This window comes from Trichechus manatus, unplaced genomic scaffold (genome assembly GCF_000243295.1).
Source record: "Trichechus manatus latirostris isolate Lorelei unplaced genomic scaffold, TriManLat1.0 scaffold00240, whole genome shotgun sequence".
Lineage (NCBI taxonomy): Eukaryota > Metazoa > Chordata > Mammalia > Sirenia > Trichechidae > Trichechus > Trichechus manatus.
The window spans coordinates 1,327,346-1,342,102 of NW_004444176.1; the positions used below are offsets into that span (position 1 = coordinate 1,327,346).

Sequence of the window (14,757 nt, forward strand, 5' to 3'; positions counted from 1 at the left end):
AATGTAATCCATCACATAAATAAAAGAACAGACAAGAACCACACGATCTTATCAATCGATGCAGAAAAGTCCAACATTCTCTGCTTTTGTTCTTTCTCTGTCCCCTTCAGTCTAAGCTAATGGGTTTGCTGCTGTGGTAGTTGAATAGATCCATCAGTCAGAGGCTTAATCTCTTTAACAAAAGTTTGTGTAGCCACGTTCTTGGTGAAAATTCTAGGACATGTGTCATTAGTTTGTACCACAGAATTTTCCAAATCTTTAAGTTTTTTTTTTCATTTTGCACAGTTCATTTTTAAGTCCATCTCTTTCACATTTTACTGTAAGTTGCAAGGAGAAACCATATGGCACCTTTAATACATGTCTCAGAAATCTCATCAAGCAGATATCCAAGTTCGTTACTGTGATGGTTAAGATTGTGTGTCACCTTGGCTGGGCCATGATTCTCAGTCTTTATATGTAATCACTCCCATGATTGAATATGCTGTGAGTAGCCAATCAATGGAAAGGGAGTTTGCTTGGGAGTGTGGCCTGCATCTGAATATAAGCATCGTTCTGGCTTTTTGCTCACTCTGGATTCTGCGGCTGCCTCCTCTTCACCTGACCTCCAGTTCTTGGGACTTGAGCTATCAACTTATCTGCCTATCCTGGAATTCACTGATCTTCACAGCCTGTGAGCAGAGTCCTTCTTTCCAACCTGCTGATCTTGAGTTTGCCAGCCCCTGCGGCTACGTGAATTGGGAGAAGCCTCTTTCCTAATCTATGGACTTGGGACGTTCCTGCCTCTACAATTGCATGAGCTGATTTTTTGATATAAATCTCTCTCTATATATATTTATATGTTTTACTGGTTTTGCTTCTCTAGAGAGCTCAGCCTAAGACACTCACTTACAAGTTCTACCTTCCACCAAGCGTTTGAACATAATTCAGACACATTCATTGCCACTGAATAAAATGCATCGCTCTTCCTCCGTTGTCCAATCACATGTTCATCATTTTCTTTTAAAGCCTCACCAGAAGCACATTTAGTGTCCACATTTCTGGCAACATTCTGTTCCTGATGCCATATGTATTCTCTAAGACGATAGAGACTTTCTCTATAGCTCTCCATACTTCCTTCTGAGCCCTCGCCACAACTGTCTTTGACGTCCATAATTCTACCAACAGTCTCTTCAAGGCAATATAGGCTTTTACTATTAGGCACTTCAAAACTCATACAGCCTCTACCCATTACCCAGTTCCAATACTGCTTTTACATTCTAGATATATGTTAAAGCAGCATCCCATTCTCGGTACCAAATTATATCTTAGTTATCTAGCGCTAATATAACAGAAATACCACAAGTGAATGGCTTTAACAAGCAGAAATTTATTTCCTCCCAGTTTAAGAAACTAGAAGTTCAAATTTAGAGTGCCAGCTCTAGGGGAAGATTTTCTCTGTCAGTTCTGGAGGAAGCTCTTTGTCTCTTCAGCTTCTGCCTTCTGGTCCTTGGAGATTTCCATGTACTTGGCATCTATCTTACCCCATCTCTCCTCTGCTTGCTTGTTTAATCTCTTTTATATCTTAAAAGAGATTGACTCAAGATCCACCCTGCACTAATCCTGCCTCATTAACATAAAAAAGACAACCCATTCCCAAGTGGGATTATAACCACAGGTATAACCAAAAACCAAATCTGTTGTCATCCAGTCAATTCTGACTCATAGAGACCCTATAGGACAGAATAGAACTGCCCCATAGGGTTTCCAAGGAGCAACTAGTGGTTTCAAACTGCCAACCTTTTGGTTAGCAGCCACAGGTCTTGACCACTACACAACCAGGGCTCCACCACAGGTATAGAGGTTAGGATTTACAACGCATAGTTTTGGGGAATATATTTCAGTCCATTGGAAGCAGTGAGTGCCAAAAGGCTGTTTTCAGCCTACCCAAAACCTGAGGAATTGGATAAAGAAAAAATATATATACAAAACATATGAAAAACTTTTTTTTGTTGTTATTAATTTTATTATCTAATATTATTAAGTGCTCCTGGAAAACAATATACAAATTATTACTATTATTAAACAACAACAAAAAAAAAACCATTGCAGTTGAGTGGATTTCGACTCGTACTGACTCTATAGGGCAGAGTAGAACTTTTCCATTGGTTTTCCAAGGATCAGCTGGTGAATTCAAAGTGCTAACCTTTTAGTTAGCAGCTGAGCTCTAAGTCACTGCATCACCAGAGCTGCATTACTATTATTTGCTATATATTATTGAACACTATTATTTATTAATACTATTATTACTATCAATATTACGATTTTATTGTTTTTGTTGTTGTTTGTTGCCATGGAGTCAATTCTAACTCATGGTCACCCCTTCTGTGCAGAATAGAACTGCTCCATAGTGTTTTAAAGGCTGTGACCTTTCAGAAGCATACGGCCAGGCCTGTCTTCTGAGGCACCTCTGGATAGGTTCAGACCACCAACTTTTCAGCTAGTAGCGGAGCGCTTAACCATTGGTGCCACCCAGCCACTTTTAGCTATATATTTTTGAATACCCCTGGGAAGCAGTACAGGCCTTTTGTACTGCATTCTTGATAGCAACTCTCCAGTGTCAGTATGATTATCCTATTTAACAGATTAAGAAACTGAGGCTCCAAGAAAAATGCAGACTTGTCTAATAACAAGGAGCTAGTAAGTACTGGGATGGTAGTTCACACATAGAGCTGTGTGACTTCCATTCTCTCCCAGTCATTAGTTGGTTCTACTTGTGATATGTCTGGAGATGCTAGGAATTTAGTAAAAAGGAAGTGGAAGCACAGTTCACAAATTTGCAATCTGAACATATCACACACATGACATCCTGTGTATCTGTAAACTCTGGACTAACGAAGAGCTAGAGGTTTCAGAAGATGAAGATGAGTAGGAAATGCTGGCAGGTCTGTATGAGAATCCAGAGCTAAAGTCTCCTGGGGACTTCAAAGAGTTCGGCTGGAACCCATGGGCTGATCCACAGGAATAGGTAGGCAATGCAGAGAGAGTTTCTCAGCTCACAGCTTTGTTGCAGTGACTGTATTAGGGGGGTTATTTGACTGGAAGAGCAGTTAAGAGACACTAGAGCATTTTGGAAATAGAATGGGCAGGAGAAGGAGTATCTGGTTTTAACAGTTTGTGCTGCTTTCTAACTGCGTGATTTTGGTGAGTCACTTGCCCAAAGTCACATAATTAATGGCAGCAGAGAGCTTGTACCTTCAAATGTTCTCAGGCCATAATGCAAACTGGGGAGTCCGTGGGCTGAAAGTGGTGCAGGGAAAAGAGAATCTAAACTGAGCTTAGCAGCTAATACCACAGGCAACTCATCTTTAAGGCTAACAAGCGACCTTGAACCTAGGTTTATGGTTCTGCTCTCATACCATCACATACAGCTGCCTCTAAGACTGTATAAACTGAGACACAAAGCTGCCATTGTCAGGAAGAAAGTAGGATGGGATAGGAAGTGGTTGCAGGATTTAGTGAATTGTGCAAAAGTTTCAGATTCTGGGAAAACTGGGTCTAACCCTGATTCTACAACTTCCCATTGTGTGAATTCTGCTTAGTAATAATTATAACCACAAAAATTTTTCAGCATTAACTCTGCATTATCATATATGCAAAGTGTGTATTATTTCCATTCATAACACGCTGTCTGACTAGGCGTTTCCATAACTATTACATCATTTTAATAACTGACTGACTAGCAAAGTTGTTGTAAGTATTGAAGGTATTATATGCTAATGTGTAGCAAAAAAATCATAATGAAAATAACTAGGACTAATGCTGGACTATGTGAAGAAAACATGGCATCAGGATTGGAGGAAAACACATTAACAACCTCTGATATGCAGATGACACAACCTTGTTTGCAGAAAGTGAAGAGGACTAGAAGCTCTTACTGATGAAGATGAAAGACTACAGCCTTCACGATGGATTATACCTCAACATAAAGAAAACAAAAATCCTTACAACTAGACCAATCAGATAAATGGAGAAAAGACTGAAGTTGTCAAGGATTTCATTTTACTTGGATTCACAATCAACACCCATGGAAGCAGCAGTCAGGAAATCAAAAGATGCAATGCATTGGGCAGATCTGCTGCAAAAGACCTCTGTAAAGTGTTGAAAAGAAAAGATGTCACCTTGAAGACTTAGATGCCCCTGACCCAAGCCATGGTATTTTCAATTACGTCATATGCATGCGAAAGCTGGACAATGAATAAGGAAGACAGAAGAATTGACGCCTTTGAATTGTGGTGTTGGCGACAAATATTGAATATACCATGGACTGCCAAAAGAATGAACAAATCTGTCTTGGAAGAAGTACAACCAGAATGCTCTTTAGAAGGAAGGATGGCAAGACTACATCTTACATACTTTGGACATGTTGTCAGGAGGGATCAGTCCCTGGAGAAGGACATCATGCTTGGTAAAGTACAGGGTCAGCGAAAAAGAGGAAGACCCTCAACGAGATGGACTGACACAGTGGCTGCATCACTGGGCTCAAGCATAACAATGATTGTGAGCATGGCTCAGGACCGGGTAGTGTTTCGTTCTGTGGTGCATAGGGTCGCTATGAGTTGGAACTGACTTGACGGCACCTAACAACAACAGCAACAACTTCACCTAACAACAACAACAACGCTAATCAGTATTACTAAACTAAAACAAAAAGGCAGAGTTAGATAGTCTGAGTGGTACCGAACCAGAATAGGAAAACTTGAAAACAGAACTCTTACTACGTCTCATGATGGTGGGTTAGGTTAAGGGTGAAATTCATTCAAAATATGGCAATGCAGTCATTATAGGTGGGACTAGGGGAAATGGAAATTGCCCCTTGTATTGAAAACAGTCTTGTGAGACTGTTTGCCCCTGTGCGTAAGAACCTCTTAAGATTCATGCTGTTGCCTTCCTGGGATGTGTTTATTACTTGTAATGGATAGACTATGTCAAACATTATGGAAAACTCCTCACAAAACCAACATTATAAGGTTTTCCTGCTCCATACTATTAGTTTCCTTCCCTAAACGACAGATCACCTGCAGATTAAGCATCTTACAGTTTTGGGAGGCCGGATCATGGCAGCCCTGTACATTTTATGTCAAATGATATACTCAAGCTGAATTTGTTTTTACTTCCAGCATTGGCAGCAGCTTCATGATATCGAAGCACATCCCCAATGAGACCATTTTGGTCCTCACAGCGGCTGGCATGAAGTTCCCCCAAACTGAGAAACCCAAACCCACTGTCATGGATTGAATTGTGTCCCCCTCCCCAAAAAAATATTATATCAACTGGGCTAGGCCATAATTTCCAGTATTGTGCGATTGTCCACCATTTTGTCATCTGACGAGATTTTCCTATGAATTGTAAATCCTTACTCTGTGATGTTAATGAGGTGGGATAGGTAGCAGTTATGTTAAAGAGGCAGGCCTCAATCTACGAGATTGGATTATATCTTGACTCAATCTCTTTTGAAATATAAAAGAGAAAAAGGAGCAGAGAGACAGGGGACCTCATACCACCAAGAAAGCAGTACTAGGAATAGAGCCCATTCTTTGGACCTATGATTCCTGCATGGAGAAGCTCCTAGTACAGGGGAAGATTATGAGAAGTACCTTCCTCCAGAGCTAACAGAAAAAGAAAGACATCCCCTGGAGATGATGCCCTGAATTTGGACTTCTAGCCTACTAGATTGTGAGAAAATAAATTTCTCTTTGTTAAAGCCATCCACTGGTGGTATTTCTTTTATAGCAGCACTAGATGAGTAAGACATGCACCAACCAGAGACAGGATAGCCTGATGACATGCCTAAAGATGGAAATCAAAGTATTTGGGATGAGCCCAAATCAGAAGGGGTTTGGGTTGGGGGATATAGAGGGTAGAGACTGTGTATGTTTTGGGACTGGTGATCTGCTGTAATCTGGGGACTCTTAAGGTTTTCTTTTTGTTTGTTTGTTTTTCCTTCAATTTTTTTTTATTGTTGTAATTAACTGAAGTTTATATTTCAAGTTAGTCTCCCATACAAATTTTTGTTTGCATACATTATTATGAGACCCTAAGCACTCACCCCATTCTGTGACAGCACACTCCTCCCCTCCGCCCCTGATTCCCCATGAAGATTCAACCAGCTCCTAACTCTCTCTGCTTTCCCATCTCACCTCTGGACAGAAGCCACCCCTTTGGTCTCTTGTACGTACTTGATTAAGAGGCACATTCTTCACAAGTATCACTTTATGTCCCACAGTCCAGTCCAATCCTTGTCTGAAGAGTTGGCCTCGAAAATTGTTTTAGTTCTGGGCTGATAGAGAGTCCAGGGGCCATGCTTTCCAGGGCACCTCCAGTCTCAGTCAGACCATTAAGTTTGGTCTTCTTACTAGAATTTGAATTCTGCATCCCATTGTTCTACTGCTCCATCAGGGACCCTCTGTTGTATTCCCTGTGAGGACATTCATTGGTGGTAGCTGGGCACCATCTAGTTCTTCTGGTCTCAGGCTGATGAAGTCTCTGGTTTATGTGGCCCATTCTGTCTCTTGGGCTAATACTTTCCTTATGTCTTTGGTGTTCTTCGTTCTCCTTTACTCCACGTGGTTGGGACCAATTGATGCATCTTAGATGGCTGTTTGCAAGCTTTTAAGACCCCAGACGCCACTCACCAAAGTAGGATGCAGAACATTTTCTTAATAAGCTTTGTTATGCCAATTGACCTAGATGTCCCCTGAAAGCATGGTCCCCAGACCCCGCATCCCTGCTACTCTGTGGAGACTCTTAAGTTTTGCAGGAGGGAATCCATGCTCATCTGGGGGACAATGGAAGGCACCTGGTGAGCCATTTGAACTGTCCCAAGACCTTTGCCATAAGAGGCGGTATTTAAAAATGTCCTTTCCCATATTTTGCATATGAGTTTTTGACTTTTTGTTTTTGGTGTTGTTTTTGTATTTTTGCAATACAATGTGTGCGTGTGCATGTATGAAATTATGAAAATACAAAAACAACAACAATGTGTATACACACATATATATTATATATATATATATAATATATAATACATGTACTCCTTACTTATTTACTATCTCATTATCTGACATTTCCAGTTCATGGAAAGAGTAAAAAATCTACTATCTGACTAGTCTGTCCATTAGCAATTTACATCTGGCAGTAATGAATGCATGGATGAAAGGCAAGTGTAACACTGGCTGTGATAGTTACGGTTATGTTTCAAGTTGGCTAGGCCATGATTCTCAGTGATTTGGCAGTTATGTAATGATGTAGTCATCCTTCATTTTTGTGAACTGATGTGGTCATACTCCATTTTTGTATAATGCCTATTTTTTCGTAACAACCTAGTCTTTGGAATGTAACAATGTTAAGTGAGGGGTGGGTGTGTATATTTTTCTTTTATAAAATAATAGTGGTAAATGATTACATATTTTATATACATTTTTTCTATGTATTCCCCAATTATGTGCCTAATAATCAGAATTTAATTTTTGAAGGGAATTTATTTCTCACTGCAAGTAATTGGAAAAACAACTTCCTCTTCCCATTTTCTCTCTCCTTTTGAGAACAGAGGTGATATATATTTTTTGTTTGTCCATTTTCATCCATGATTATTAAAGAAATTCTATTACGTGAATGAAGGGAGAGGGAGGGAACAATACATCTACATCTGGGAAGAAAAATTTAGAGTTCTAGTTTTTAGAATTATCTCTGCACCAACTTCCTCCATCTGATCAGGCTTTAAGGCCTAGTGTGACCAGTTGCCTTGCCTCAACTAAACAATAGTGTTGATTACTCTGAGGTTTATGTGACATAAAGTTTGGAAAACTGGTAAATATTAATAGAGCTATGAATCTCTGAGGTGAGGGGAGTGTCAGGGAGGAAAACATCACCACCTGTGGTACAGCGTCAGGCTCCAGAGCAATAGGGACATTGGTTGAGGAGGCCAGGGAGGGCCAAGCTCCATATTGATGTCCCCAGTGGTATTTGAAGGATGTAGGGAGAGGCTTCCACACTGCCAATTCTCAAAAGAGTGTGAGGGCTCGAATGCTAACTGTTCCCATAAGAGGCAAAAGGAAGAGCCAAGAGTTACTAACAATGGACTCAGAGAGATGAAGGAAAAAGGGCCCAGCACTCAGCATGAACTGGGAACAGAATCTTGAGAAGACAAGGGCTTAAGAACACATTGATATCCAGTCGATTCCGACTCATAGAGACCCTATAGGGTGGAGTAGTACTGCCCCATAGGGATTCCAAGGAGTGGCTGGTGGAGTCGAACTGCCAACATTTTGGTTAGCAGCTGAGCTCTTAACCACTGCTCCACCAGGGCTCCAGACAAGGGTCGAGAGGTAGAAATGTCTCAAGGTTTGCTGCGCACTTGCCAAACAGTCCAAAACTGTTTTTTTTTTTTTTTTTTTTTTTAGTGGCAAAACAGTATTCCCTACACAATGACTTTTCAGATTCTTCACTCTAGAGCTTTTACAGTGCCTGCATCCTGACTGAAGTCTTGTAGTCAGTGATAATGCATGGGCATTATGCCAGGGTTGAAGAGGCCCTGTCCTTACAAACACTGTTTTTTTAACCCCCATCTCCTTTCCTCTTCTAACAGACTTTTCAGATCCTGTGCAGGTTGATGGTGTTGAGCATTGGACTCATTTTAGTATCTTCTTCCTTCTCTTCTCAGTTCATTCCAGTGTTTTCTACCCTGTTGAAGGCTGGTTACCCATTCATAGGAGCCTTCTGTATGAGTAGAATTCCCTAGGAGGACAGGATGCTGTAGAGGTGGGAGGAAGAAGCCAATAGCTTGGGTTTTTCACCTGTCATCTTACTACATTTCTATCTTCAGGAGCAAGGAGTCGATGGGTAGAACTTGTTCTTCTGTGTTTGTAGCCTTGGAATTGATTGTGTGGGGTGGGAGGACAAGAGTCTTCTGATTTGAGACCTATTTCTTAACTGATTCAAATAATCATTTCTTTTAAAGATCACCTTAATTTTCACCTATTTTCTTCAGCTATGATGAGGCTAGTGGCTTATCTCCAGGTTTAGGGAAAAAAATCCATGAAGTAGAAGGAAGTTGGGGAGAAACTTTCTTTACAGAAAAATGAGAACCAATGAAAGACACCACATATGTTTAGAGAAACTATGCTGATATTTGTGAGAACCATGGGCAAAAGAGCACTTCCAGCTCTGAGAACGCTGAAATGCTTTTGCTGCATTTAGTGGCATCCGGAGAAGAAAAAACAGATGTCCATATTTCAGTAATGGACTAGAAATTCCTCAGAGATCACTGCATGTATGAGGTGTCAAGAGGACTCAGTTGTTCTTTTCTTTGAGAGCCACTTTCTTCTACGTTGATGTGGTTGAGTCCTTCTCATAATTAAGTTTCTCTTTCATAGGTTTCCTATCGGCTTCCCACCACAAATAACTAGCTATCTTTGGCTACATTCATTTTTTTCTTTTGGTCACATGTATCCAGAAGTCCACCTTTTTCTCTACCTTTTATTAGCTAAATTCAACACTTTGGATTTCACCAATTTTTTCCCAATGTCCTTCTTCTTGTTCCAAGATACCATCAAGGATAGCACATTACATTTAGTTGATATATATCTTGAGGTTCTTCTAGACTATAACAGTTTCTCAGACTTTCTTTGTCTTTGATAATATTGTTAATTTTTTGGAGTACTGGCTACTTTTTTTTTTTTTTTTTTTTTGTATACAGGCAGTTGCTGGGTTAAGAATGTCTGACTCATGGACAAATCACACTTACCCCTTAATGTTATGTAAATTTGCCTTCACTTTGCAAAGACTGAATCAAACCCTACTCCCAACAAAATGTTCATCACAATCACCTTCACTTGCTGCACTTACAACTTTTAAATCACTGAAAAGGCTTTGAGCTTTTTCATAAACTATAGTAAGGCTAAATGGGAACCCTATGCACCTTTTCCAAGTTAGCTACAAATTCTTAAAGACACACTCAAGAATAGATCTCTTTCATAATCCAGGGATTGCCTGCATTGTCTTTCAGATTGAGTTTGTCCTATGTTTTTCTCATATTTAGACTAAGATAATGGGTTTTCAGTGTAAGAATGCAGAAGTGAAATGCCGTTCTCATCAATTCATCAATCAACTCTGCATGCTATCAACATGATTTGTTACTGGTGAAGTTAAACTTCATCACATGGCCAATATAGTGTTTTCCAGGTTTCTCCACAGTAAAGTTGCTTCTCTCCCTCCACTTTTCCTAGTCCACTCTTTGGAAACAAGTTACTAAGCATAGCCCACACTTGAGGAGGCATCTAGCCCATTTTTTAAGACCCAGAATTTATTTATACAGGCCTGAATTACTTAATTCTAGGACCACTAGAACTGTAACTTTTTTTCTCATTGTTTTATCAATTTTTCCATTGTCAGCGAATTTTCTGTTACTCAGCTACTCCAAGTCTATTAGGTCATGAGTACTCTCAGAGCAGTAAGAATTTCTTTGTTTTTCTGAACACAGCCTTAAAGTCTTTCTGCCATCCATTCTTCTCCTTACAAATCTGCCCTAGCCTGTGGAACTACCAGCTTGAGATCTGCTTCTGTCTTCCCATATTCGTTAGCTGTCCCCTTTCTTTTCTTTTTCCATACCATTGGTCTCACGTCCTTCTCTAGATAACTCCTGACTTCAGAACTTTCTTCTTTCATGTAAAAAATATTTCTTTCCTGGCTTTTAATGTCCTAATTTTGTTTATTGGGATAGAGTGTTAATCATAACTTGCTTTTCATTTGCTTTTCTGAATGCTATATGAGTACAAGGACATATGTATTCAAATGGCTCTTGCATCATTGTTCCTTGGTTCATCAGGGCTTTCCCCATAGTAGTTTTCTATAAATACCATGATAGTAATACTGTTGCCACATCTACACATACAAACTGACCTGACCTTTTTCTCTCTTTTTTGGGTAGTTTGTCATCTCTGGATCTCTATCAATCATCCCAGAGAAAAACTCAATTAAGCCTTTGGTGAATATGAGAACTACAACTCACAGCTCTATGGAGCCAAATGAAACTTAGCGAGAATGCTTCAAGGGCAATCTTGCCATTCGCAGAGTTGGAAACTGAGACCCAGAGCAGCTATTTGGCAGAGTTAAGAGTTGAGGCTGGATCTTCTATATCCCTGTCCAGACCACATATCTCCAACCACTGTGCCCCAAATCACTGCCTGCCTTCAGGGTATTGAATTATATCCTAGGCTAGTGCCTAGGAACCTATTCTAGAAAAGTTCTGCCTCCTCATAATGCCCTTCTGGTGGTAACTGGTCTTCAAATTTAGATCTTCAATGCCAAAGGAGCTGACAATGTTATAAAAAGTTGATGGTCTCCATGTTGTGAGTTTACTGTTTAAATGTATTTGTCAGATATTATCACTTTAAAATAATCCAGTCAAGTGACTGTGTGAGGACTCATATCCCATCATTCCTGCTACTTGACCTGAAAACTAGTACTTCTGTGGGGTTGAGGATAAACTCTGGAGTCCTAGCTATTATCACTAGCTATTTGTATTGGTTAAGAGTGCAAGTTTACCCTCCTTTTATTCCTTCCAGGGAAAACCAGAAATGGGAGAGGCAGGGAGAGGAAAGTTGGGTTATAGGGAGAAGATTTTTCTAATCTGTAAAGATTTGCTAAGTCTTCACTCTACCCAATATCCTGCCTGTGGCTTGAAGTTGGGGGCCACATGTGGGAGTGCCACATAATGCGATACTATAGTGACTATTGTTGCAAAAATCTCCTGAAAACAGCAAGTAAATTTTAGGGAATAGTCATGTCGATGGCAATATCTCTCTGTCTTTCATCATGATTTAGAAAATATTATTCAGAACACCCACCTTGACCTCAAACCATTAGACAAGGACTATCTAACAGAACTTTCTGAGATGATAGAACTACACTATATCTTTGTTGCTTAATACAGTAGCCACATGTAACTATTAAGAAATTGTGCAGCTAGTGTTATTGAGAAACTGAATTTTTTTTTAGTTAATGCTACTTTAAATATAAGTTGTTTCATGTGGCTCGTGACTACCTTACTGAATAGAGCAATACAAGAATAACGTCTCAATGCTTTCAGTGGGAAACGTGGTGCTCTTACCTCCACAGAAGAACAGTTTCACAGCAAACCTGGCAGCAAGCTCAAGGATGTAGGCTGGAGCCACTGGGTGGGATCAGGCTCACCAGAGTCACATAGCCTGCAGTGAATTTTATTTCCGTCATATATTATGCTCTCCCTTTTTGAAATTGAAGAAAAGCACTGTCCCAGAACAAACTAATTTATTCTAAGAAATATATACTCAAGGAATTACTACTGTGGCCGGCTATCAGAAGATCCAGGAACATGGACTTTGGTCATTATTTTGGGAAAATTGTGGTTTGGAGAAAAAAGATTCCCTACCTGTTTCCACTGTGCCCCAAAGCTCCAACTGTTGAGTCCCTAAAAAAAGGGGGGACTAGATGAAATTAAGCAGTACTCTAACATATGGCTGTTGGCAGTCCTCTAGAGTCCACATACCTATAACTACTGTTTTCAGAATGATCTTAGATCAATCCCCTTCTTCTGTGAGTTGAGGTAAAAGGGAAACCACTTCTGAGATCACTTTGTTTATTCCCCTAACTTTATAAATGTAGGCCCAGAGTAGGAAATGAAACTGCAGAACTGAGAACTCAAAGAAACTGAAGGAGCCAGAGGCAAAGGTAACCCTGTGATCTCAGTTTTCTGACATCCAGGTCAGACTTTTCTTTTACCTCAGGCTACGTCCCACACATTACACCGTCCCTGGGCCTGAATCTGTAAGTCCTTGAGTAATACAAATGGTTTGAGCTCGATTTCTAACTGAAAGGTTGGTGATTTGAACCTACCTAGTGGCACCACAGAAGGTTCCATAAAGCTTACAGCCAAGAAAACCACATGGAGCTCAGTCTTCTCTGTAACACATGGAGTCACCATGAGTTGGAGTAGGATTGATGACAACAGGTCTGGTGGTTTTTGGGGCGCCTGAGTCTAAAACTCTGAATCCAGCTATGATTGACTTAATTACTATACCCTACCCTTCCTCTCAAGAAGATCAATGAACAATGATGAATCTGTGAAGCATCTCATAACATGGAAGAAACTGGAGGACATTATGCTGAGTGAAATAAGTCAATCACAAAAGGACAAATATTGTATGAGACCTCTATTGTAAAAACACATGAAAAAGTTTACACAAAAAGTAACAATCTTTGTTGGTGACAAGGGATGGGAGGGGTGGGGGGAAATACTAAATAGGCAATAGATAAGTGGTGTCTTTGGTGAAGGGTGAGACAGTACACAATACTGGGGAAACCAGCACAACTTGTACAAGGAAAGGTCATGGAAGCTCCATAGACATATCCAAACTCCCTGAGGGACTGAACTGCTGGACAGAGGGCTGTGGGGACCATGGTCTCGGGGAACATCTAGCTCAATTGGCATAACACAATTCATAAAGACAATGTTCTATATTCTACCTTGGTGAGTAGCATCTGGGGTCTTAAAAGCCTGTGAGCAGCTATCTAAGATACTCCACTGGTCTCATCCGTTCGGGAGCAAGGGAGAATGAAGAGAACAGGATACAAGAAAAAGATTAGTCCAAAGGACTAATCGACCACAGCCACCAAGGCCTCCATCAGACTGAGTCCAGTCCAGTACAGCTGTATGGTGACCAGCTACCACCACTGACTGCTCTGACTGGGATCACAACGGAGGGTTCTGGACAGAGCTGGAGAAGGATGTAGAACAAAATTCTAACACACACAAAAAAAGACCAGGTTTACTGGCCTAAAAGAAACTGGAGAAACCCTGAGAGTATGGCCCCCAGACACCCTTTTAGCTCAGTGGTGAAGTCACGTCTGAGGTTCACCATTCAGCCGGGGATTGGACTGCCCCATAAAACAAAACAGGATTAATGAAGCACAGCAGTCCAGGGACAAGGACTAGAAGCCAGAAGGGGATAGGAAAGCTGGTGATAGGGAACCCAAGGTTGAGTAAGGACAGTGTTGACATGTAGTGGGGTTGTTAACCATTGTCATAGGGCAGCATGTATACTAACTGTTTAATGAGAAACTATTTTGTTCTGTAAACCTTCATCTAAGGTGAGAATAGCGGCACACCTGGAAAAGTGCAGTCAATGTCACTGAACTGTGGGTGTAGAAATTTTTGAAACGGTGTATCTTTGGCTATGTATATTTTCACAAAAAAAAAAGGTCAAGAAGCAAGAAGGGCGAGGGTTTACATGTCATGGGGTTGTTAACCAATGTCATAAAATAATATGTGTACTGACTGTTTAATGAGAAACTTTTTCTTCTGTAAACCTTTACCTGAAGTACAATAAAAAAAAAAGATTGAAAAAAAAAAAGGAGATCAATGAGCAAATTACTTATTGACTTGAGCCAGTTGTTAAGTGAGCAATTTTCTCTTCCTTATGGTGTTCTCACTTCACTTTCATGGATGAGGCAGCCTTTATCACTGCAGTCATCTCCCAACAAGTCATGAAGCTTGGTTGCCTTAAGAACCACTTTTACTTCCTAAATTTCAGGGAGTGTTGTCTATGATGCTGATTTTTACTGTGCTGGAGTTCTGTCTCTCTGTGCTTGCTACTGTGCTTTGGTGGAAACAGTCTTGCTCTAATATCCCAAGGGTGAGTATGCCGGCTGGCCTCATTGAATTTTGCCTCATGTACCTTAACT

At 40.4% G+C, this 14,757-nt stretch overlaps 1 protein-coding gene across 3 annotated transcripts in view; it reads left to right on the forward strand.

Annotated features, from left to right (window-relative positions):
- Nucleotides 1-14,757, forward strand: part of LOC111822934 (membrane-spanning 4-domains subfamily A member 4A-like) — a 109,594-nt gene that overhangs the window by 92,278 nt on the left and 2,559 nt on the right. The window lies entirely within an intron of this gene.